The sequence below is a fragment of the Canis lupus genome, chromosome 19, assembly GCF_003254725.2.
Source record: "Canis lupus dingo isolate Sandy chromosome 19, ASM325472v2, whole genome shotgun sequence".
Classification (NCBI taxonomy): domain Eukaryota; kingdom Metazoa; phylum Chordata; class Mammalia; order Carnivora; family Canidae; genus Canis; species Canis lupus.
The window spans coordinates 15,706,415-15,732,235 of NC_064261.1; the positions used below are offsets into that span (position 1 = coordinate 15,706,415).

Below are 25,821 nucleotides of genomic sequence, written 5' to 3' on the forward strand. Positions count from 1 at the left end.
TCAAGGGTATAAGACAAATTCACAGACAGCAGAACCAAGAGCATTTTTCCAGGGAGAATGACTATGCCCTGAGGAACTGACAGCATGTGTACAGATAGATTTTTAAATCTATGGATGAGTCATGGCAATATGCCTCTCTCTTTGCCTGTAATTGAATTGGGTGTCTATCTTCCTGGTTCATTCACATCATTGTAAGTTGCATGTACCAGGGCTAGTTCATTTTCCCTATAGTTCACAGACCTTTAAATTCAGAAGAACTGAAGCACCCATGGCATGCAGTCTGCACCTGAATTTGATTTAGATAATGAGATCCTGGACCTCAGTGCTATAATCTGTGAGGTTTTGAGGATTTGGGGAGTTGATAATATGGGAGGGATGGGAATAATTTATGGACAGAAAGCAGATTGCACTGATTAAAGATGGCCTCAAATTCTATTACTCCAAAAATTCTTCTTCTTGAATCTAAGCTGGGCTTGTGACTGTCTTGACCAATAGAATGCAATGAAAATGTTAAGGTAAATAGCAATTTCTGTTTTTCTTTTCCAAGACCCAAGCTAAAGCAGCCACATGAAGAGGCTTACTTGGAAGACAACTTAAAACCTCAGCAGAATGTCCAATCAACAACCAGCATGGACCTGCCAGTCATGTGAGAAAACCATCATGGAAATGGATTCTTCATCACCTTTCAAGCTGACAGGCCTGGTTTTGTACCTGACTTTAGCTAATAGCTGTGCAAACTGTGTTGTTATTTAGCCTCTAGGTAAGTTGGCTTCTTCATTCCTTAAAGTTTTATGAGGATTTTATATTTTAATGCATATAAAATACTGAGGACAATGTAGTAAGTGCTTGATAAATATTAATTAATAGGAATATTTAAATACCAAAAATGTATTCTAGCTCCATAAAAAGAACTATGAAAATGCTACTCCCAGGAGCAAAGTAGTGTCAGAAAACTTCCTTAACTCATTTTAGGATGTTATTCTGACCATTTGTTGCATTACCTACTGTTTAGTAAGCTGAAACTGTCCTACGAGGGCTTTTAGGATGAAAAATCAAAGCAAAAAGTACCACTCCAAAAGAAGTTTGTATACCTTCCCAAGAATGATATAACAGGAGTTTATAAGATATCTGTTCAGTCATTCAACAAATACTTTTTGAGCATTTTCTATGTAGTAGGCCTAAGTGCCCTGTCAAATTATATTGGAACTTAAAAGAAAAGGGAAAATGTATGATCTTACATAAATGTGTATGTTAGTTTTTATCATTAATTTTTCCAGAACGTTATAGCAATTTGGAAATAATGAAAAAAAATTAAGATTTTTATTTATTTATGAGCGACACAGAGAGAGAGAGAGGCAGAGATAGAGATAGGGAGAGAAGCAGGCTCCCAGAGCCAGATGTGAGACTGGATCCCAGGACCCTGGGATCACAACCTGAGCCAAAGGCAGATGCTCAACCACTGAACCACCCATGTGACCCGAAATATTGAAATATTTTAAAGTAAGCTATTAAAACTCACAGTAAGTTTAAATATTTTATATATGCTCACAAAAGAATTTATTATAATTTTACTTTCCTTTTAATATAAGTGAATTCATCAATAATCTTTTCAAAACTTACTTCTTTAGGAGAACACATTGGCCTAAGTCACAGGGTTGGCACATACAAAGGCCAGTTTCTCTGCTAAAGACAAGTTAGCTTCCATAGATGATTTATTACAAACATCTCACACTGAAGATAATTCATGGTAAAAGTTTTATTTCACGGGCTCTCATATTAAATCCTCTTTCACACACATGCATAATACATATATATGGGAATATATGTATGTGCACATGCATGCAGAAAAATCTATATAAATTATTATAAATCACATGTATTCAAACATTTCTTTTAGGCCTAGTGAGAATAGGTTTATACTTTACATTTATGTCATTTTAATTAACAGCTAGTAAAATAGTAGTACACCCTAAATTTAATATTGTTATGGATTCTCTGAATACTGTTTAATGGGCACTTTATTTAACATAACAGTGTCTACTGCTCCCTATTCTCTTACTTTTCTTCATGGCCTTTAGCCTTATCTCTTATATTGTTAGCAAGTGCTTGCTTACTGTCCATCCTCTTACACAAATGAAAATTTCTGTAGAGAAGGGGCTTTCTTGGGGATCCATGGGTAGCTCAGCGGTTTAGCTCCTGCTTTTGGCCCAGGGCGTGATCCTGGAGTCCCAGGATCAAGTCCCGTGTTGGGCTTCCTGCATGGAGCCTGCTTCTCCCCTAGCCTGTGTCTCTGCCCCACCCCACCCATCTCTCTATCATGAATAAATAAATAAAATCTTTTAAAAAATTTTTTAAAAGGAAGGGGCTTTCTTATTTTAGTCACGACTTAGTACCCAGTGTCAGGAATCACATCTTTCCCTTACAGATACATAAGTGTTCATTGAATAAATGAATGAATGAGTGTAATAATGTTTGCTCCTTCCAACCATCTGTTCTCCTTTCCTCTTGTTATAGTATTTCAATTTTCTTTGGGAATTTTTATTTTCTTGTTCTTAATCCATATCTTACCCTGTTTCTAGGAACCTGGGTGCCCTAGCCATCTCCAGTTACAATGATCAATATGCAGACACTAGAGCCAAGAGAGCCAGTAAAAGTCAGGACAAATCTGGAGTTTCTGTTGGGAAGAAGCTATATCTACTGGACTTGACTCTGCCAGCATATCGTCAAAGCTAAGCACCAATAAAACTAATAGAGTACTGATTACATTGCTTACGTCTGCATACGCAGCCAAGCTAAAGACAATCTGCCCAGTTATGCCAATAAATAAATTGTCTTTTTTGTTGTGGTTGTTCTTTACTTTTTTTTGGCTTGGTTTTGCCTAAGTCATTTTGAGTTGGTTGCTCTTTCTTACTATTATTTTAACTATTGTTTTATGTATATATGACTAGAGAATATTACATATCAATTACAATGTGGTCTAATTACTAAAATTAATCCATATTAACATTCCTCAAGGTAAAAACTGAAGCAAATTTAGACATGAAAAATACATCCCAGTACAGTTATTTTTTTTATTCCATTTGAACCTTTAGAGTATTATGTTAAAGAGTAAAGACAAGATTTTAGGAAACAATATTATATTTCAAGTCCAGAAAATTATCCTTTTTTATGTTTATTGAACAATATCTGTGATAGTATTCAGAATTCAAATTATAAATGATGGTACTGCTACTGCCCTGACTTGGAAATATGAAGGCAGTCAGATGTGAAACACCAATGCTGTCAGCATCATTATTCATACAGAAAACCAAAACAATGAGACAGTTCTCTGTTGTTAGCCTCTCTTTAATCGCTTTTATATGGATAAGATGGTCTTTTTAGTAAGGACACACACACCATTAACCATTTTTAACTTCCAATTGAACAATATATTATGGTACTTGTAGCATCAAATATCTAAGTAATTACTTGTGAATGTTCATACCTGTATCATAAGGATATGCAGGAAAGTAAACAGTTTAATATGTAACAGTAAAAAAAAAATCTGTTTAATTTTATTCATACTTAAGTCTAATGCTTGAAAACTATTTCTTTAGAAAATATTTTTCAATTTATTTATTTGAGAGAGAGAGACAGCATGAGCTAGGGAAGGGATGTGGGGAGGGGCAAAAGGAGAAAGAGAGAGGGAATCTCCCATAGCTTCCCCACTGAGCAGGGATCTCCACATAGGGCTTGATCCCAGGACCATGAGATCATGACTGGAGCGGAAGGCAGACACTTAACCAACTGAGGCACCCTGGTGCCCCAACTCTACGTATTTCCATGTGGAGGGTGAAACTAAGACATCCATGATCCCTACCATTCTATTAGGGGAGCTATTTTGGAACTTAAGAGTTTCTTCTGTTGATACAGGGAGAGGTGATTATTCCTATTGAAGAGAAAACACTAAATTGAAGTGGTGCAGAGGCTAGAAAGAGTACAAGAAGAAAGTGGAGATGACAGTGGAAAAGAGAATGTTTCGGGAAGAGAACCTTCTTTTTTTTTTTTTAAGATTTTATTTATTTACGCAGAAAGAGAAGCAGAGACACAAGCGGAGGAAGGGAAGAGAACCTTCTATGGGAGACTCTCCTACCTACTAACAGAGCCTGTTATACCGTCTGCCCTATGAAGTCTAACGTGACAAGTGACAAAGTGTCCCCTCTGGTTCATCTCTACTGGAAGCTTTGCAAAGATCAGCTTGAACTTCAATAAAAGAAACATGCATGCCAGTATATTTGGGTTATTTCTGGGCAAATTTCTTCTGTCATCAGAAGCCAATGGTCGACAGTGAGAGATAGTTTCCCAGGCAACCCCAGAGATGAGTAAGGCCCATGCTTCTAAAGTTCTAACCTGGGTTGAACTTGAATACTATATTTAAGGAACTTATTGGCTGGATAGTATGTTGTAAAAAAAAAAAACACTGACTGGTAGTCAGGAGACACAAGATATAGCTCAAGGTCTTCTGATAAGTAGTTGAGTAACCTATAAAACTGGTCTCATCTGCAGATGATGAGACATTGCTCTTTTGACATCACTTTTAAAGAAAGCCCTAGCATCCAGCACCAATTATCACAGAGAAACTGAACTAGTATCAGGGTGCATTTTCATACTCAGCAAAAGTACTTTCAAAGACACAAAGGAAATCCCAAAAAATAGCTTGAAGCAGAATTGTTGGCTGTGTAAAAGGAGCTCAAATTTACCTGAAATATGAATAGAGAAGGGCTACCAAAATGACAGTAATTTTGTGGCTCTAATTATAAAATTGTCTGAATTACAGTACTATTCTTCATCTGCACTATTCCAATAAGATTACAATACAATATATCCATGAATTATTTTCTATATGAATTTCTGCATTTTTAAAATTATCTACAAAAGAAACATATGATTTGCCTTTCAGAGATTTTTTAAAAAATAGTTTTTCAAATAACTTCCTATAAAATATATCTCTTCCCTTATCTTCCACCATATACACAAATTCCCAAACTTCTCAAATGTATTATGTTTATATAGTGAGATGACATATATACACCCACTACATTCAGGTGGGGAAAGAAGGCAGCTCCATTCATTTCTATGACTTATTTACTGTTCCACATGGCCTTACTTCTACTGAATAATGATTGAGGAGAGAAGAGACTTTTAAAATGTGCCAGTACATTAGTCTCTTTCAGTTTAAATCTCTTCCAATTGCAATCTTCTCTTTGGAATATCTTGGTTTGAATAAAATTGCTAAGATAAAAACCCATTTTTTTTCATGAAATATATATTAAAGTATCTGTCATTTTATCTCATTTGAAACTTCAGAGCATTTTGTTAAACAGAAAAGTAAAGACAGACTGTCTCAGCTTCCCTGTGTTCTTCTGCAAGATGATATTCAGGAAGATGGGGTTTTTATAATCTTAGGAAGAAGGCCCACATACTATCTAGTTTTCAATATTATGCTTTCTGCCTAGATCTTCTTTGATTTCAGAGCCTGGTTCAGACATCCCCCTGATCAACTGCATAATCCTAGATGCCTATTAACTTTGGAAAGTCTTTGTCCCTTATGTTGTTTTTGTTCAGACTGTAGGTATTCATGGTTGTGTTGATCCTCCGCTAGTCGATTGATCCTTTCAGCATCTCTGTTTCCTCACCAAAGAAATAAGAACTTCAAGCACCAATAATTCTCACCCTTCTGCAGGGTATAGTAACCAAGAACATGGCCCCCAATTCTTTGTCCCTTATGTTGTTTTTGTTCAGACTGTAGGTATTCATGGTTGTGTTGATCCTCCGCTAGTCGATTGATCCTTTCAGCATCTCTGTTTCCTCACCAAAGAAATAAGAACTTCAAGCACCAATAATTCTCACCCTTCTGCAGGGTATAGTAACCAAGAACATGGCCCCCAATTCATTTGTCCACCTCTGTCTGTGCATGATTCTGATCCAATGTTGGAGTTTTCAAGTGATTGGCCACACAAGATGTGTTTGAGAATCATGCCTAGCAATTTGATATACACAGTTGCATTGTTATATTTTTCTAGATGTGGCCTAGCTCTATGCTTGCTGCCCAAGGTTGATTTTCAAGATAGTAAAGAAAGACTGAGGCATCTTATCACATAACCCTGCTTCCATCCTCCTCTCCTTTTCCAATCCACTGTAGTGAATTAGTAAGCTTTTCATTGTTCCCTACCGGGAAGGAAATTTCCTTCCATCATGTCTTACTCTGTTCCAAGGTGATATTAGCTGTTCCCTTTTCTGAGAATCATCCTAGCAAAGAAGTGAGAGGAAAAGAATCTGGCATAGTGTGGAGAAAAATTTCAGAGTCAACTCTAGTAGATACACGTAGTTGGCTGCATGTAGATATGTATAAACTCATAGGTATAAACTCAAAATATGGATATGGATAGACAACATTCTTTTGTATCTGAATGTCTCAATGATTAGAAGGTGTGTCCCTTTTCTTTGGAAGAATCTGGCTCAATCTATCTTAATAACCTGGAAATCTTTTTGAGAACTCATGAATATGAATTAAATTGTCAGTGTTCAAAAGAACATGATTTGATTCCCTTCTTCTCTGAAATCAGGCATTCATAGAGAATGGTATTTAAATGACAAGTCATAGGATAATTTGTGGCAGTCAGACGGCTTTATTGTCTTTCCCAGCTAACCCACCAGAGGGAGGGAAATGCATATATAAGGCATTTATAATCCCGTCCTTCTAGATGCTGATTTACTTCAGCAACAATGGGAAATTGGCCTTTTGACATGGAAAAATTATTTTGTAACAACAACAACACAAGGGCCAAAGCAATAACAAAGGCTTAGTTATAGGAAAACAATCGAGGATAGTTTTGTGAATATTATCTGAAGATAATTTAACAGACAATTTTTCCACAAAGTTAATTGCTACAAAAAGTAAGGCTGCAGACAAACAGCTAATTGGTATAAACCAAAAAGAGATTCTAAGAATTTCTTGCCTAATGAGGTTTCTGCAACATGATACAAAAAGTCTCAATGTTGCTTAGAAAAGGCAATTTTCCACCAAACCTTCGGAGAACTTGTAAACCTCTATTTAACCTGGTTCATTTTATTTCTTCTTATTTTTGAACTTCATAAAATCTTCAAAGAACAATTTGTTATTAATCAAATATAAAATGTTCTTTCCAGCTCACCCCCTCTCCATCTTTCTTGGAATTCCACCAGGGCAGAAAAGCCTGACAAGTAATTTTAGTCCTCCTATCTCCTCCTTCATCTAAACTGGTATTTACTGTTCAATATACAGTCCAAAGCAAATTCCCTATTATTCTTAAGACATAATCATGGAAGTGTCTGATTTGAAATGCAATCAAGGATGATAAAAAATACAAGTAGGAAGTTGATAGACAAAATTCCCTTATTTTTTACTTAATTTGACTTCCAGTTTATTCAATTCTCCTAAAAAGAATAGGAAGAGTAAAAGGAGGGTAGTGCAAATATGGAAATGACCCTCAAGAAAAATGGACAATTCTTCTTTTAAGCACATTCCTCTATGTGTGTAAGTTTAAGATAAGGAAACACAATTGCTTCTAAAAATAAAAAATAAAGATTAGGATTCCTTCTTTGTATGCTCTTTTAGTTTCAGAATCTATTCTCCTCAAAAAGGAAAGAGATTTTCTTCAGGATTCCATTGTTTTTAGAATAATGTTCTTGACAAAATAATGAAACTGATATGTGAAACATGTCAAATGCTCATTACTGATGGTAACTCTAGGGATTTTCTTTTCTCTGTTTCTTAAACATACTAGACATAAATGACAGAAAGAGACACCTACCTCCTTAAGTTATCAATGAGGGAACAAAGGATATTGCAAAAATAATTTTATGAACATATTGTGTTTGAATAGTTGAATATTCTTGGCTACTTTCAATTTATAATATGAATGAAATAAAATGACAAAAAATGAAGATTATTGTTAAAATCTAATAAGATTAATAAATAATAGTATGAAACACCTAAAGTTATCTATAAATTTATGTGTATAAGTATACTAAAAATATAAATTTATACATTTTATATATGCCATATATAAATTTTTATATACATATATATGATGATATATGTATGTCATGCAGATCTATCCATTTTTATATATACAAATTTTGATATACATAATATAATTTTTGATATATGTGTAGATATATATGATGCAGGCATATGATGTATATGTAACATAGATATGCATCTACATATCTCTCTATATATGTATATGTGTTATATATACATATATAAAAAATTCTGGTGGATTAAGTGTATATCAAATTGTGTGATCCTTCAATACTCTATTTGTATTGCCTCTTTATTATCTAATCTACTAAATTTGGGGATTTTTAAAAAATATTTTATTTATTTATTTTTTAAATTTTTATTTATTTATGATAGTCACAGAGAGAGAGAGAGAGGCAGAGACACAGGCAGAGGGAGAAGCAGGCTCCATGCACCGGGAGCCCGATGTGGGACTCGATCCCGGGTCTCCAGGATCGCGCCCTAGGCCAAAGGCAGGCGCTAAACCGCTGGGCCACCCAGGGATCCCTTAAAAAATATTTTAAAGATGCACTTATTTATTTGAGAGAGTGAGAGAGTTGGGGGAGAGGCAGAGGGAAAGAATCTCAAGCAACTCCCTGCTGAGTACAGAGCTAGACATGGGATTCAATCAAACAACAATGAAATCATGACCTGAGCCAATATGAAAAGTTGGTTGTTTAACCAACTGAGCCACCCAGGTGCCCCTAAATTTTGTTTTTATTGGTTTTGCAATAACTATCTTCTATTCCCTAAATAGCATACATTGGTCTTCTGTATTTAAAAAGTCTGAAAATTCAAATTGGACGAGGTTAAAACCAATTATATGTGTGTGTGTGGTTTTTTTTTTTTTTTGTAACTAGTGTATCAGGATGAAATCTTAAATAATGTGACAGTGAAAGATAATTTCAGAACAAGAAAATGAACATATTGAGAAACATGTTACAATTTTAGATCTAATAAGAATCGCTTTTACATGACTTTATTTTAAAAATAAAATATGCCAATGACTAAATAAGGAAAAGGGGAGTATCTATCATACTGAGGACCTATTTCACAGGCACACTAGAGGATTATTCAAATTTCTAGAATACACCTGTCTTCAAACTCAGCATCCACAGAGATTACATGTCCACTTGCTCATTTCTGTGCAGTTGACAAGATAATTTCAAAGACCATAGTTTTAGTGTTCTGTAGGCCACTGATCCATTTTTAACTATTTAAAAATTATGATTATAAATACAGTTTCTCAAATGTTCTCAAAACCTTGCTTGAGATTTTACTTATTTCCTCACTATTGAGTTCTAAACTTTGTCATGGTCATTCCCTATTTGTATGAGAATTAGGGTTTTAATTTTTTTAAATTATAATTTTATACTTCTGCAGAACCCACCAAGATACTGAAATCCTCCAGTTGGATTTATCTGATGAAGCCAACCAAGTGCACTTCATGGACAATTGATGCTCAGGCACATTTTCTTGGCTTTCAGAGTGATTCCCAACTAGGACCAAACTTTACCCTTGTTCACATTCTATTTCTTTAGTTTTTGTTGTTGCTTTTGTTGTTACTGATATTCTAATTTCCTGGTCTTTGGTTCGGTTTCTGGTTAAGTCTGTTACTCCTTCCCTCTTTTGTCTAAGTCATGCTTCTTGCTCTCTTTCTACAATAGGGACCAGTGAGTCTATCTTGTCTCAAAACATTGAGATGGTCTTCATTGCATGTTGAGGGAACTCTAAGTAAAAATCTGATTTGTTCAAGGCCAATACGTTTTTCTTCATTAGTGGCTGCAGGGTGTGGGAATCTGGTTTTAGGACAATTTGGCAATTTCTATTGACATATTAAGTGCCTATTTTTTGTTGGAAAAGGAACAATAGAAGATATAATTTATAAGTCTAGTTTTGATTATTTTGCCTATTTTGGGGGGGAGCTCAGACAATTAAGAAAATATTTTCTGCCATCTGTAAGTAAGAACGGCTCTCAGCAATCTGATCCAATTAGTTTTGTATTTGGCATTTACTTATGATCCATATCTGAGGTTGGACAAATGAAACTATAAGCACTCTGTATGCCTACAACTCAGAAAAGCCTTTAACTTTTTGTGTATGAAATATTTTCCCACTTTCATAGGTATTAAATATTATTATTACTACTAAAAGTAACAAGATATGTTCTGAGTAGCATAAAGAGATTTTTATGTACCTCATGAATCTAATAATCCCCACCAAGTATCTAAAAAAATAAAGAAAACAAGCATCTAATTCTTTAAATGTGATAGCCTTTTAAAAGATTGCTTCTTTCAGAAACTACTCGCTCAGAAGAAGCTTTATGTAAGAATTCAAATAAATATGAGAAAAGTTGAAACTCTGGACAAGTCAGATTGATTTCATAATTTTTTTCTTTCAAGGGAATAACTATTTTTTCTTTGTATAAAGTATAATATAGGGCAGCTCTGGTGGCTCAGCAGTTTAGCGCCACCTTTGGCCCAGGGCCTGATCCTGGAGACCTGGGATCGAGTCCCACGTCGTGCTCTCTGCATGGAGCCTGCTTCTCCCTCTGCCTGTGTCTCTGCCCCTTTCTCTTTCTCTCTCTCTCTCACATACTCTCTCTCTCTCTCTCTCTCTCTCATGGATAAATAAATAAAAAATCTTTAAAAAATAAAGTATAATATAGAATTAAAAAAAAATAGTCTGTATTTTCACTAAGAAACTACTTAACCTGTTGAGTCTTTAAACTTAGTATATTGGTTTGCCTGTTGGTTAAGATAAGATAATATCTACTTATTTATGATGTTGAAATGATTAAATTTTATTGAATTAAATGAATGTGTAATTATGAACACATTTTATATAAAGAATAAATGGCTCAGAAGCATTGAGCTTAAATGTAATTTCAAAGACCCTTAGTTACTTTCAGATCTCACACTAACATTAAGTAGAGGTAATTTGTGGATATGATTTTGATAACTGATTTTGATATTTTCTAAGTAAGCTAGAATACTGACATTTTGGTCACTAAGTAATTGATTATGTTTGTGTATGTACATTTGTTTCTTTGTGATGTTACAGAATGCTCATTCTTATGGATCATATGGATGGATACATTCATTTTGCCAATTCTAAAAGATGAGGAGGAAATATGGGAGGATGTAGGACAGCATATTGTGTATGCTTATGAGTATTTTTGGTTTGCTAAGATACTTTGTGTGACAAACAATTACCAAATATCTACCTCCCAGTGTGCTCTGTGAAGCAGTTAATATTTTGAAGACGAATTATAGTTAAAATGGGTGATTAAGACTATGCTAGAAATAATAGTAGCAGAAATGTTTCAATGGGTATGCAAGGCAATGGAAAGTGTTTTTTTTTTTTTGTTGTTTTTTTTTTTATCAAAGACATTGATTCTAGGAAATTGGTAAATTGTCTAACCACATAGAAAAGAAGATTGTGAAAATCAAAACCTTAACAGATATATAAGGTTGTAAGTAGTGGAAACAAGCTTCTACTCATCTGGATTTATTTTATTTGTAAATGATGAGTCTGAAAAGAAGCAAAGAATTGTGTTAAAGTTTAATAAAATTTTTTCAGTTTCAATAGATTTATCAATCAATGAGAATTTTATAATTTTAAAAAGGAGCATGTGAATATTTTAGTGCCAAATATACATATAATAAATACTATATATATGTGTGTATACACATATTTTATATATATATATATATATATATATACACACACACATACGCATATATACACACACACATATATATCATGAGTTTTACTGTTTAAGATCAGGTTCTGTTTCTCATAGCATGTCTTTCTCCAGACTTCAGATTAATTGGTTCCCCTAAAACCTCATTTCTCTAACACATGCAAGAAAAGTTGTTAGTATTTGTGTTTTTTTTTTTAGCTTTTTTTCTTTATTTAAGGGTAGAAGTGATATTCCTACAAGCTCTGTACCACTGCCCTGAAACTGGAATTCTTAAGTCTGAGCATTTTAAATACTGAATTTATATATTTTTATAAGCATCTTTTATGAGAAAATGGGAAAATATTACCTATAAATGATCAGAAATGTCATGGGTCATTTTTGAGTTATATCTATAGACAAGAAAAATATTAACCCAACTGAAAAAAAATCATTTAAATATTTGGAAGCCACTGCCTCCACCAAAATAGTCCTGTACTGATGCATCCCTCAAGTTTACTCTGGTTTAATGCAATAGGAACTTTTGTGAATTCAAACCACAAATCAATAAATTGCATTTGTTCACTCAGTACTTTACAGGAGAAGAAAGAATCTGATGAGATTTAATAATTCACTTATGTATTTACTCAGGAATGGTTCATTAAACTGAAATTGGTGAATTAACAGTGGTTAAATAAAAAATAATGGAAGTAAGAAATATCTAAAAGAATTGAATCGCAAAAAAGCCCAGTCAGAAAATGGAGCTGTTGGCAGGCCTGTTTTCATTAGCTTCCTGGCTGCAGTGAAGCTAAGTCCCAGTGAAAGTAGTAGTGCGACAAAGGTAACGTTGGTGGTCATATTGGCCTTGCAAGGCTACTGCTTTGCTCACCTCTGATTCCACATCCCTCCTTTGAGGCAGCTTTGCCTTTCTATTTCCTGCAAATGGTTAAGGCAATGTCCTCTGGAACTTTCCTTCTGCATAAGTCAGGGGGGATTTGTGCCTTTCCCCCTCTTTTTGCTTTTTGTTGTTTTTGTTGTTCCTTTTATTTGTCTTGTTTCCATGTGCTTGATTTCAGTCCAGTTCCATGTGTTAGGAGATTTTTTCCTGAAAAAAGAAAAGTGTCAGGAACAAATGATCGAGTGGCCTTCGGTGCAGATGTGATGATTCCTGTGATACTAATTACACAAACCTTTTCCCATAGTTTCTATATCACTTGTGTTACCTGCTCAGATCTAGCTTAAATTTGGAGTTACCACTATTATTCATCCATTGCCTGATCCCTCCCAAGTGAATGTGGCACGGGAAAGAGGTCCTAAAGGAAAGCTTACCAAGTATGGCCCTGAAGGTACAGCTAAACCGTTTTCCAGATGGTTTGGATCGGTGTTTTTTGACATGCGATGTGAGAGGTGTTTATGATTCTCTCAGCTTCGCTAAGATGCTGATTCATCTGTCAAACTTTCCATTGTGTTCTTGGGTATCCTGGATACCACAGATATAAAAAAAAAAGAAAATCTTTGGACAAACTTTATGGCTTACCTCAGATTTGGAAGACTTAAGATGACTCCCTAAGTAGGCTTCTATATTGTGGTAGAGAAATCCCGGGCTTTAGATTCGGAAACACGCCTTCAAAACCCCAGCTCTATTACCTATAAGCTTAGTTACCCAGAGCAATCATTTCTCCTCTATGACCTTCATTTTCCTCATGGATGAAACAGGAGTAATAATAACTATTTCGAAAGAGTCATTAGAAACTTAATATAAGAATACCTATTAAATGCCTATTACAAAGTTTAGAATCCTGAAAGCATGCGATGTGGCAAGTATTATTATTAACCATATTGGAATTATATTATTATTTTTACTCAGGAAGCACTCTCATACCTATCCCCCAGTGGACAAGTTGTGAAGTATTTGTTCTACCATGAAACATTTATGCCTATGATGTGCCTCTAGCCCATCCTTTAAAGTAAGTTGAATGCTGAACAAACAAGCACACTTTGTTAGAAAGGTAATTTTGATATTCAGGGAAATTTTCTTCACTTCTCTTAAAATTTTGAAGCACTTGGGTGGCTCTGTCTTGGTTAAACGTCTACCTTCAGCTCAGGTCATGAGACCAGGGTCCTGGATTCGAGCTCCACATTGGGGTCCCTGCTCAGCAGGAATCCTGCTTCTCTGTCTCCCTCTGCTGCTCCCCCTTTTTGTGCTCTCTCTCATCCTCTCTGTCAAATAAATAAAATATTTTAAAAAACATTTCATAATATTTTCATCTGCCACTCTTCATATCTTTTGGTGATCCCCTCAAATACATTAAAAAAAATCAAGACAAAGTAATAAATGTTAGTCATTGTATGTTATGCTAAGATGCCACCAGGGCAAAACTATTGCATGCATGAGTAGGATATAAAATTTTGCTCTGAGTGACAGAGCTAATTAGCAGAAATATGTAAGTTTTCTCCCATTATGGCTTCCTATCTCTAGTGATCTTAGGCATTTCACTGGGCTCTCAGCTGCATCTTCAATTATGTATTTGACACTTTTCCTAATTCAGTTTTCAAGGTCTCCCCCAGATTCTTGTTATTCCTCCTTGACTCTGCCCCATGGCTTGCTTTTGGATTGAAATTTAACATAACACCATCCTACTGATCATCCAAATGGTGTCCTCCTTGCTGGGATCAGTAGATTTCAAGGAACATCAATACTCTGCACAATCTTAGCTCCACAAGTACTTTAAAGGAATTCTCTGGATCTCTCTCTGAAACACCATTTTTCTGTCCTTGTGTAGGAGAGCTCAGTGTTTAACTGAGGCTAACCAACCTAAGTCGGCCAGCCCCCCCCTCTGTTGATCACCTCAGGGGCACAGGAAAGGTGTCCCATGTGGTGTGATGTTAGGGACTAACTCAGGTTTTGATGACATCTTCTCTTCTGCAGGTACTATGGATTTTAAACTCTTCATATGTGTTTATTCACCTTCTTCTCTCAAGGACAACTTTTCACAAGTAATCTCTTGTTTCTCTGGAGTCCATACTTATTGTTATTTAAATACAGTTCCTGGGATGAGGGATTTGGGTGTTAACTCAACAATACAAATTTTCTACATATTTTACCTCTGGAAGGAAACATGAAAGAGTGACTGTATCTCTGGCAGGAGAGTTCATTCTTGATTTTCCATCATATTTTATTTATAAATAATACAGCCATTAATCTCTTTGGAAATGAAAAACAAGTTAACGTCTTCATAGTGAAAAATAAGAAGAGAGCATATTTCAGATTTGTGCAGGTATTTATGCAGATAAGTTAGAATTAAAAATCATCCCTCTCTGTCATTTTGCTTGACCAAAATACACTAAGAATAGTCCTTAACAGCTTCCACTGACAGTTTGTGCTTTGGACTCTGGCCTTGGAAGTCTGCACAACTAATTCTCCAGGCTTGTGACCTTAAGTGCCTCTGGCTAACACTGACACGGGAAGCCACATAGCAAAAAATCTCCAGGACTTCCTTTGTGCTTTTTTGCCTTTCAGCCTTTTAGTCACAGCTATAAATCCTATAAGCTATATACCTGAGAGCAGCATGAATTACCTCGGTCCTACTTCTCATTGTTCTCTGAACCATGATACTAGGCCTATGGAAATTTATTTTTACCTATTTTTGAGTAGGCCTTTGAATTTATTTGAACAATTTGAAAAGGCACACAGCGTTACTAAGGAAACCAGTATTTGCTAAATGCCACAGTAAGGGGACCAATGTGCTAACTGCTTTATATGTTGCTCTGCCCTCTGGTTTCAAGTCAGCTGGGGACTTCTATCAGCATCCAAGTTGCTGCTATGGAAAAGGACTTGAATATCTGCATCCTTACTCACCTCCAACAGCGGGAGTGAATCATTCCTTTCCTTTGCAATAAGATCCAGGGGGAGGACTTTAAAGTAATATGCATCAGCCATTGTCATGGTATGACACATATCAACAAATCAGGTTCTAACAGGAGTTAAGAGAAAATGTCAATTGAATATATGAAAAGGCATTATGAGACATAGGGAAGAGAAGTAAAATGGTAATGACCCAGAAGAAAATCCTTCCTGAAATGAATTCAGTTCATGACACAAAAGAAAATGTAGAACACATTTGTTTCTTATTCTTGGAAATATAAAAGAAAACTTTAATTGCATTAAATAAGGACAGAATAGATATGAAAAGTATGACACTCAAAGAGAAATAATTGCCAAATAAGATGTTCAGTGGGAAGAGTAAAAAGTAGATTTACACTAAAGACACCAAATTAACAGTACATAAAATAGACTTACAAAGCATGTCCAGAATCTTAAAAAAAGTGAAAAATATGAGAGAAATGAGCATACATAGAAAATTAACCATAAAAATTCAAGTTATGATTTAAAAAGAACATGGAAACTTAAGTATAAATTAATTATCAGAACTAATAATCAAATATATAAGTCAAGACTTTATGATTAGATTAGCACTCTGAAGGCCTGAAGATTATACAAATGTGTGCCATTAACATGGCATTTAATGTAGACAACCAACACTTGGACTTGTGAAAAGTGTGGGAACGTTCAAGGAAACAAATCAGTGATCAAAAATGAATAGGAGAGATAATAATGAATGCTTTCAATGTATTTTAAGAACAATTGCCTGTAGAACACTAACATCAAGTTGGTTTGGTAAAATAAATTCCTAAAGAAAATTATTTAATATTTCTATAACTTTCACCAAAAAAGAGTTGAGTCGTGATCATTTCAAATGTTGTCAAGCATTTGAAAATACAAATGTTCAGGTATAAGAGCCTCTGGGGCAATGCTCAATGAGACACTTTAGACCATTATAAGAGAATTCAGAAAAAAAATACTATTATTTTGTTAGTATTAAAAAATACTAAAGCTTTTTAGTATTGTAGGAGGGGGCCCTCAATCAAACTCAGAGACACCACTCTTGCTCTGATCCCACTGAGGACAAAAGTGACCTGCACACATTTTTGAGAAACACAAATACCTACTTGGGGTTGTTTATTCCTATCTTTAGCCATAACGTTTGATTTCCAATGCCTCCCTTGGCTTAGATTGACATCTACCTAAGCCACCAGGTATCTGCTACTGAAGGAGGTATAACCTATTGTCAAAATAACACAGGAAAGACAGAAATAAAAAGAAGTAGATTTATAGATAGATAGACAATAGATAAAGACAAATTGGAAAGCTGAAAGGGGTTAATAAGGAAAGGAAAGGAAAGCAATAAAGATGTCTTTCTATTTTTATTTATTTTTATTTTTTATTTATTTTATTTTGAGAGAGAGAGAGAGAGAGAGCTGGGGGAGGGTGTGCAGAGGGATAGGGAGAGAGAGAATCCTAAGCAGGCTCCACACCCAGCATGAAGCTGGATACGAGTCTCCATCTCATGGCCCTGAGATCCTAACCTGAGCTAAAATCAAGACCAACTGAGCCACCCAGGCGCTCCAGACAAAATGCTTTTTGTCAGAAGGATTAAAGATTGTTGTTTTGTTTTATACTGAGATCTTTGAATGACTACAAATTTAGGAATGTTTGTGAAAACCTTAGTGATTAAATTAAAAGCACGTTATCTAACTTCTGCATTATAAAACACGTGTGACCGTGGTGACAGACTGCTAGTTTACTGCTTTCTAATGTTTTCTCCCTTTGTTCTCAGTAATTGTACCTCAAAATTATAGCTGAGCACATGATTACAAGGTAGAAGCTAAATCCCACTGTCCCTTTGCATAAGTGTGAAAATATAACTAAGGTTTGGACAATGGGGTAGAGATGAGAGAGGTGAGTAAAACTTAGGGCAAGTGTGTTAGAGAGAAATCATACCTTTCTCCTTCCTGTTTCTCCTGTTTTTGGCTGGTTGGAATAAATATAGTATATAGGTGACATAATGGTTAACTCTAGAAAAAGAATAACGATAAATGAAAAGAAACCATATGCATGTATGTGTGCATGCATGTACACATAGGCACAGCTACACACACACACACACACACACACACACTCATTGTCCTCACATCAAAAAAGAAGCAATCCATATTGCAGAAGATATAAGACAAATAAAGCACGAAGGACAGAAAAAATAATACGGTGGCTAAAGTGCAGCAAAATATTGCTATTAATTCATAAACTAATTATCAAATAAGAGACTTAGAAGTTACATAACTAATTAAGTTATTATAAAGGTGTCTAACAAATATTGATCTATTTAAGAAAATACTACAAACTATTTTATTTTCCACCCCCTGTTAAGAAGTTTGGCTAAATTCAGACATTTAACCGCACCTATTTACCTTATTTCCTAGTACTTCTTGGCTTGTTTGGTTTTGTTCTTATGATAGACTTCTGAAGATTTTCCTATTGAAGCCTCAGATCATCCTTCATCTCTTTAGAGATCTGTTTATAGGGATCCCTGGGTGGCGCAGCGGTTTGGCACCTGCCTTTGGCCCAGGACGCGATCCTGGAGACCCGGGATCGAGTCCCACGTCGGGCTCCCGGTGCATGGAGCCTGCTTCTCCCTCTGCCTGTGTCTCTGCCTCTCTCTCTCTCTCTCTGTGAGACTATCATAAATAAATTAAAAAAAATAAAAAAAGAGATCTGTTTATATTATTTTTAATGGTTTTATATCATTGAACTTCTGTGATCATTGCTTCTCCAAAAACGTATATATATATATATATGGCAGTCCATCCACACACATGGACTGACATATGATAAAATTCTATTATATATATATATATGGGATGTATATCATATATATGTATATATATGACAGCTGAGGACATATTTTAAGGGATTAAACCTCAGTTTAGGAATATACCATAATTTAAATATACATATACTAGTATTTTCTACATTTCTCAGTCTTTTATATTAAGAACCTCTGAATTATAGTGGGCAATGGCAAATCTGGCATAAAAATAAGTCTAGGCAGGTGTGAAGGGTTGGAAAGAGTCAAGAACATGAATTTAGGAAAGAAAATGAGCTCAATTGGAAGAGTGATCATTGGGATAGGATCATTAAAAGAAACAGTAAAATGATAGAGAAGGAAGGTCAGCTCTAAGGATGAAACAAAATCAAATCTATCATATCTTTCCATAGTAACAGAATGCAGGTCCCATTCTCCAAGGGGGAAATGGAGAGAACATAAAAATAAATAATCAATAAAATACTGAATGCCAGAAATCCAAAGGAAAAAACAACAAATATCATAGCTGATGAAAAATTTAAACCGTCCATGGTGCACAATGCATTTGCAACACACATACTCACATTCACAACATACACCCACACCACATCCACACACATGGACTGCCGTATTGATAAAATTTCATGCACCAAACAAAGCTTTTCAAATATCTGCCAGAGAGAAATAAAGATAGATAGATAGATCTTTAAGACAGCTTTTATTTAATATCATTTTTTTTCTGCTTTTAGCTTTATTTAACTTCAATACAGTAACTGTAGTACTTTACCTTTTGGTCCTTGACTGCTTTCTATCGCTGTTTGTGTAATAACTAACTTTACTCCAAAGGATGAGTTTTGTCACTTATTTTTCTGAGAGATATAAAGAATCTTGCTAATAAAATAATTGAATCATTATATTTAAAATTATTTTTTTCTGAAATTGAGAGATTTAACTGGCTTAATTTTTTAAATTTCTCAAGAGTAAGTTGTACTCCTGTCTTATAAACGAAAATAGTTTGAATTACAATCATTATATCAATATCATAATATTGAACTTCATTAACAATTAAATTGTTTGCAAAATAAAGTAAAATAAAATTTTACTCCTGGGAAGGGAAATCTAAATAATTTTCTCAAAAATATCACATTAAATTATATTGGTGTGAGAAAAGTAACCTAAGCCTATTAAAACATTCTCGATCCATTACAATTTTATTATAGTTGAAAGGATAGAATAATCTACATATTTTGTAGCATTTGTGCATTCCAAAATACCCACCCAGAAGGCCCTTTTCTCTGATGGGAGGGTGATTATTTTTCTGTGGTCTTTCCCATAATGCTTCCATTGTTCCCCAGAGCTCTCACAGGAAGCTCTGGGTTAGCTATCTAAATATAGAAAACTATTCTGATATTTTATCAGATAAACATGATACGTTCACCTGATTCTTTTAATCTGCGTTTTGGACACAGAACATAAATAACAGAAACCTGGCTAGGCCACGCAGTCAACTCGGTTAGCAGCAGAACAGCCGGGCAAGAATTCCATAAGGAGAGATCTCAGCTGTCACTGCCCCCTTCATTTTTTTCTGTGATTTCTCAGTTAACATGGTATTAATCGTCTCTTCCTTTGTGCCTCAGTGCATCCAAAATCACACCAGGCACTTTTGCACAGTGAATTTAAGGGTTCTTAAGTTCTCTTCCAGGTAATTTCTAGATATCAAAGTTAAGGGTTGGGTTGGCTGAACTCTGTGATTGAGCTTTCATTATATTTCAGAGAGAGAATGGGGAGGACTTTGATATGGGAAGGGAAAGGAGTGCCTTTGTTTTGTAGCTGACTGACTTTCAGCACTCCTCCTTAATTCATGGGGATCACAAACATTGACCCTAAGAGCCCCTAATTCTGAAAGATATACTTTCTACACATAGGTTGTATCTTCCATGTTAATCCTGCTTGTTTGTTTTGAAGCTGTTTCTGATATTAGTAGATGATAGTAGATTTAGTAATTTCAATGTCCAAAATGGGGTAGGGATCATCATCCAGGACTTAGAAATTAGTATGTCTGATAAAAATTATTCTGTGAGGCAATATATGATAGCAAATTTTTTAATAATGATGTAACTAATAAAACGGTAAGCGAATTTATATTGTCAATAAAATATGGTAAAAGCCAAAAACAATAGTAATGGTAAAAAACATTGACAGAGTGTCATAATGTCTCCTCTGGTCTTTAATTTTAGCCATTTAAATAATAAATGTGGCTCATTGTATCCCAAAGTCTCATAAACCTTGCATGTGCAATAATTGGGATTTACATTTAACATTATCAAAATAATGAAACATTTTAGTATTTCCAAAATATAGAGGTAAATCTAACTTGTACTCTGGTGAGTAGTAATATGAAATATGAGATGCCCATTCTCTAAACACATTTTAATTTTCTTAATTTTATCCATGATTCCAAGCCATAGATACAGTTTGGAAAGATGATTTTAACATAAACACTTAGGAACATATGCCCCTCACTGTGTTAAAATTTATTTGCCTGGCTGAACTTAAATACTTTAAAATAAGGGCATAAATATTTAAGAGTATAAAGTAACCTAAGTAAAGAGTATAAATTTTGAGTAGAGAACATCCTGCTTTGGTACTGAGTAAATAAAGTATGTGGCACATTTTCAAGCATATTCCTTAGCTTTTTTCAATTGAATGTAATGAAAAAATAAACACTGAATATTTGGTTATTTCCTATATATATTAAAAGCAAAATAAGACAAAACTAGGCTTTGGACAAGGTTTCAAGGGTGATAGGATCACAAAGATTTCACACACACACACACACACACACACACACAGCTAAAAGAGGAGTAATTGAAAATAGTATATTCATTAGTGGTAATACATGGATATATATTGTGGGTGGTTTCTTTCAATGTGAAAATCAGTGATGATGTTCCCAGATCGCTTGATTCTCATCTCAGATCCATCAAAGAATTGGAGAATCTGAGACTAGAATGGGGAGATAGAGTTTATTGAGTAGATCAGTAGATCACCTTTCAAGGGTGAAAGGGTGCCACTGCCCAAGCAAGAGTAGCAACCTCACGGGAGAAGCTCTAACTGTATCCTTTTAAGCCTGTTTTCTGCAAATTTGTAAATTTACATGAAACAAACTGTTGTAAATTTAGCTCTGATTGACATTTTTGAGTGACAGCTGGTGGTTATATAACATTTTGGCTTCTGTGCATGTGCCTACCCATGATACCTTCTGTTACAATTGTATTTATTTATGTATTTCATATTTATGGACTTTTAATGAGCTTTGTGACCCTAAAGGTACTTAAGAGCAAGTTGCACCTATTGTGCACATGCTCAGCTCTTAGAAGTCCCCTGATGGCTTTGGAGGCAGCTCTGTGGCCAGGCCTCTCCTGTTCTGTTAACCCTTGAGAGGGCTCTGAAGGTGTGGCTGTTAACCCTTGGCGGTGGCACCGAGGGTGTGGGCAGCATCTGCTTTATCTTTCTGGGCTCAGCCTAACCGACTGCCTAACAATGATAAATCTATAGATTGAAAGCTGAATTCTGATTTTGTCGTGTTGCTTTTTTTTCTGCTTTTTCCTTTGCACTGTTATTAAAAGCACTCTTATTTATACATGCAAGCAGCAGAATGCGATCTTTCACTTGGAATACACGTGACTTCTTGAGAGCAGCAATTTACCGTTTCTTATTGATTCTTTTGTTACCAGTTCCTTGAGCAGAGCCTGATGGACACATTACACTCAAAGAATGTTTGTTAAATAAATGGCTTAGTGGAAGGCAGCTTAAGCAGAGCTTCTATCTTCTGGTATGACATATATTTCAGTACAGTGTACTTCATACACCGCTGGTCACAGAATTTTCTTAAAAATTTATTTTAAAATGACACAGAAACACAAATATACTTTGGCAGAAGCATCCTAATTTGATCCTTTTGGGAAAATATTTTTTGAAAATGCCATATTTGTATCCCTATACTTTTATGAACTATAATTTAGCACAAGCAACATGTATGTTATGGAGGTTGGCCATCTTACTAGGACAATAGTTTCTCATAGTAAGAGAAATAAATGCAATGTAAATAAAATCATTATGCAACCATTCAGTAACACTGGCTTTCACCACCTAAATAATTATTGCTATTACAACATTAATTTATTTCATATGTCAAAAATTCTTTATAACTGTTTTGATAATCATTTATTGAGATTAGTATTTCAACACGTTTATGCTCAACATCAAAGAAGATTTTCTATTGTTGTCATTATAACTAAGCCTGCTTTTGTTCAGATATATTTATTACCAGGGTTAAAAAAAAAGAAAGAAAAGAAAAGAAAATCAAACAAAATATTGCAAAGGTAACCATTAAGAACTGATTCGACATTGCCAAATTTGTTTTCTGTTTGTGATTTCAAGTTTTTCTTTCTCTTATATGTAGCAAGAATTTACAGACATCTGTTTAACAATTTGAGTTGAGGATCCTTAGAGATTTTTATAATTTTCCTGCTGATGTTTTATGATTGCATCACCCATACCAGTTTTATCAGCAATTTATTTTCTTTTCATTTTTCTTAAAAGACTTTATTTATTTATTCATGAGAGACAGAGAGATGCAGAGACACAGGCAGAGGGAGAAGCAGGCTTCTTGCAAGGAGCCGGATGCAGGGTTAAATCCCAGGACCTCAGGATCATGCCCTCAGCCAAAGGCAGATGCTCAACCGCTGAGCCACCCAGACATCCCATAACAATTTATTTTCTAAAACATTTCTATCACTTATTTTATTTCCATAGTATTCAATTTAAATTTTATGAGGGTGCCTGGGTGGCTCAGTCAATTAAGTGTCTGCCTTTGGCTCAAGTCATGATCCCAGAGTGCTGGGATTGAGCTCCACATCAGGCTCCCTGCTCAGAGGGGAGACTGCTTCTCCCTCTCCCCCCTGCTCATGCTCTCTCTATCTCTCTTTCTCTCAAATAAATAAAATCTTTAAATTTTTTAAATTTTTATGAAAAAATATCTTCCAACAGCTATATATCATTGTTTTATCTAATATTGAATTACATTGTGTAATTGCAATATTAAGTAACCAGCATCCACAACTTTGAGAAAAACCCATATTCAGCAAACTCTGGTAAACCAGAGTCTTGGAGCCTACTAGCCTGTAGTATTCAGCATTTTATAGACACAATGGAGACTTGGTTCTGCAATGTTGTGATTTATAAGAAATATATATTTGGTCATTCCAGATGAGCAGCAAAGGTGTCTTTTGTTAGGCTAATGAGGTAACTTTTGGAATGTACTGAAGGCTGGGAGCCAATTGACAGAAGAACCAACCAAGTTATTAGAGGATTAAAACTTTCAGTCTCATTCCCTAACCCGTGGAGAACAGAGGCGCTGGAGATTGAATCCCTGGCCAATATATTGGCCTATGATTTAATCAACCATGCCAATTATAATGAAGGCTCCAAAAAGTTCTCCAAAAGGATTGGGCTTGGAGAGCTTTGGGGTTGGTGAACACGTGGAAGTTCTTGGAGAGAAGTGTGCCTAGAGAGCACGTAGAAACTCTGTGACCTTTCCCCATACCTTGCTCTAATCATCTCTTTCATTTGACTGTTCCTGAGTTATATCCTTTCATAATACACTGGTGATCTAGTAAGTAAATGCTTCTCTGAATTGTGTGAGCTGCTCTAGCAAACAAATTAAACCCAAAGAGGGAATGATGGACACCTCTGATTTATAGCCAGTTAGTTGGAAGTGCAGGTAGCAACCTGGACTTTGGCATCTGAAGTCCAAGGAGAATATTGTTGGAACCTCCAATCTGTAGCTGATCTGTTAGGAGCACAGGTAGCAACCTGGACTTGTGATTGGCATCTGAAGAGGCAGGGGTGGAGGTGATCTCAGAGGGCTGAACCTTTAACCTATGGAATCTGATGCTATCTCTGGGTAAACAGGGACAGAACTGAGTTCTTGGATACCTTGTTGATGCCTATAAATTGCTTGCTGGCGGTGAGGGAAACCCCTGCCTCTGCCCACGTTGGAAATTGGTCTCACAACATGAGAGTTACTCTTGACAACCAGTTAAGGAGAACTCAGTAAGAGAGCTTCCATAATGTTTTCCAAATTCTTCACAACTTATATGTATTATTTTGTTAATAAGAAACTAAGAGAAGAACATACCTATGAATAAGTGATATTTTATTTAAAAACCACTAGAATGAAACATACTCACAAGAGTCACAGATTATATGTGGTTGATAAATATCAAGTAACCTGTGTCCAAGCTATTTAAGACATATGTTAAACTTGCAAGATATCTATGTTAAAAATAATGCTAGAAATAACATACCCAGAAGCAGATAAACCTGATTTATTGTATTTTATACATAATCAGTGAAAATTACAATTTTCAGTAATTCTGTGATCTTTGTGGAAAAACAAGAATTGTCCTGCATGACCAGATATACTGAAATATAAGTTAAAAAGAAAGTTAACAAGTCTTATACATATGAAATGGGTCAATAACAAAATTAAGAAGTTATTATACTGAATCAATATTTGTGTTCTAAAGATTTTTAAGCACTTGAAAAACATAAAAATGGCAAGTGTACTTTAATATTATTCCCCATTTGTTTCAAGGTTGTCGAAGATGACCCAATATTCATTACTGGAAAATGTTCTCAGAGTCTTTTTCGAGGAGTCATAAAAATTCTAACAAACTACTTAGTGCTGAAATGCAAGACAGAAGTCTCAGAGGAAAACAGTCTAAGGTCAGTATAAAGAATCTGACAAGGTTGTCCTACTCTGAAAAAAAAATGAGGGCAGAATCAAATAAAACCACTTTACAGATCTAGTCACATAGCTCATCAAAAGATTCATTTGATTTTTGTTTAATTTATTTAGATGGGATTTAGGTTATCTTTACAAAGAATTTACCATGTTTATGTTGCTCTCTGTTAAAAATAGTTCAGAGCACCTAATATTAATTCTACTTACATTATTAAGATTATTGCTAGATGTTATCTTTTATGAGAAATACCCAGGAGATAGAATAGATAATGGAGAACTGTCCTCTCACTTTCCTCAAAGTTATAATTTTAGTAGGATTTAAATCAAATATTTACTACTCACAGGACACCTGGGTGACATTGCCAAATTTGTTTTATGTTGATGATCAATAATTTCTTACAGGTGGAGACGCCTGGGTGGTTCAGTGGTTGAGTGTCGGCCTTTGGCCCAGGGAGTGATCCTGGAGTCCTAGGATCAAGTCCCACATCGGGCTCCCCCCATGGAGCCTGCTTCTCCCTCTGCTTGTGTCTCTGCCTCTCTC

At 35.1% G+C, this 25,821-nt stretch overlaps 1 long non-coding RNA gene across 2 annotated transcripts; it reads left to right on the top strand.

Moving 5' to 3' along the window:
• LOC112642766 (uncharacterized) lies at nucleotides 1–25,821 on the top strand. 2 transcript variants are annotated; one of them, XR_003125418.3, is made up of 6 exons: nucleotides 1–191; nucleotides 548–760; nucleotides 2,580–4,361; nucleotides 13,633–13,732; nucleotides 25,131–25,261; nucleotides 25,683–25,821. It is a non-coding gene; the product is annotated as an uncharacterized LOC112642766 (long non-coding RNA). The 2 variants fall into 2 exon arrangements; XR_003125419.3 differs by lacking the exon at nucleotides 13,633–13,732.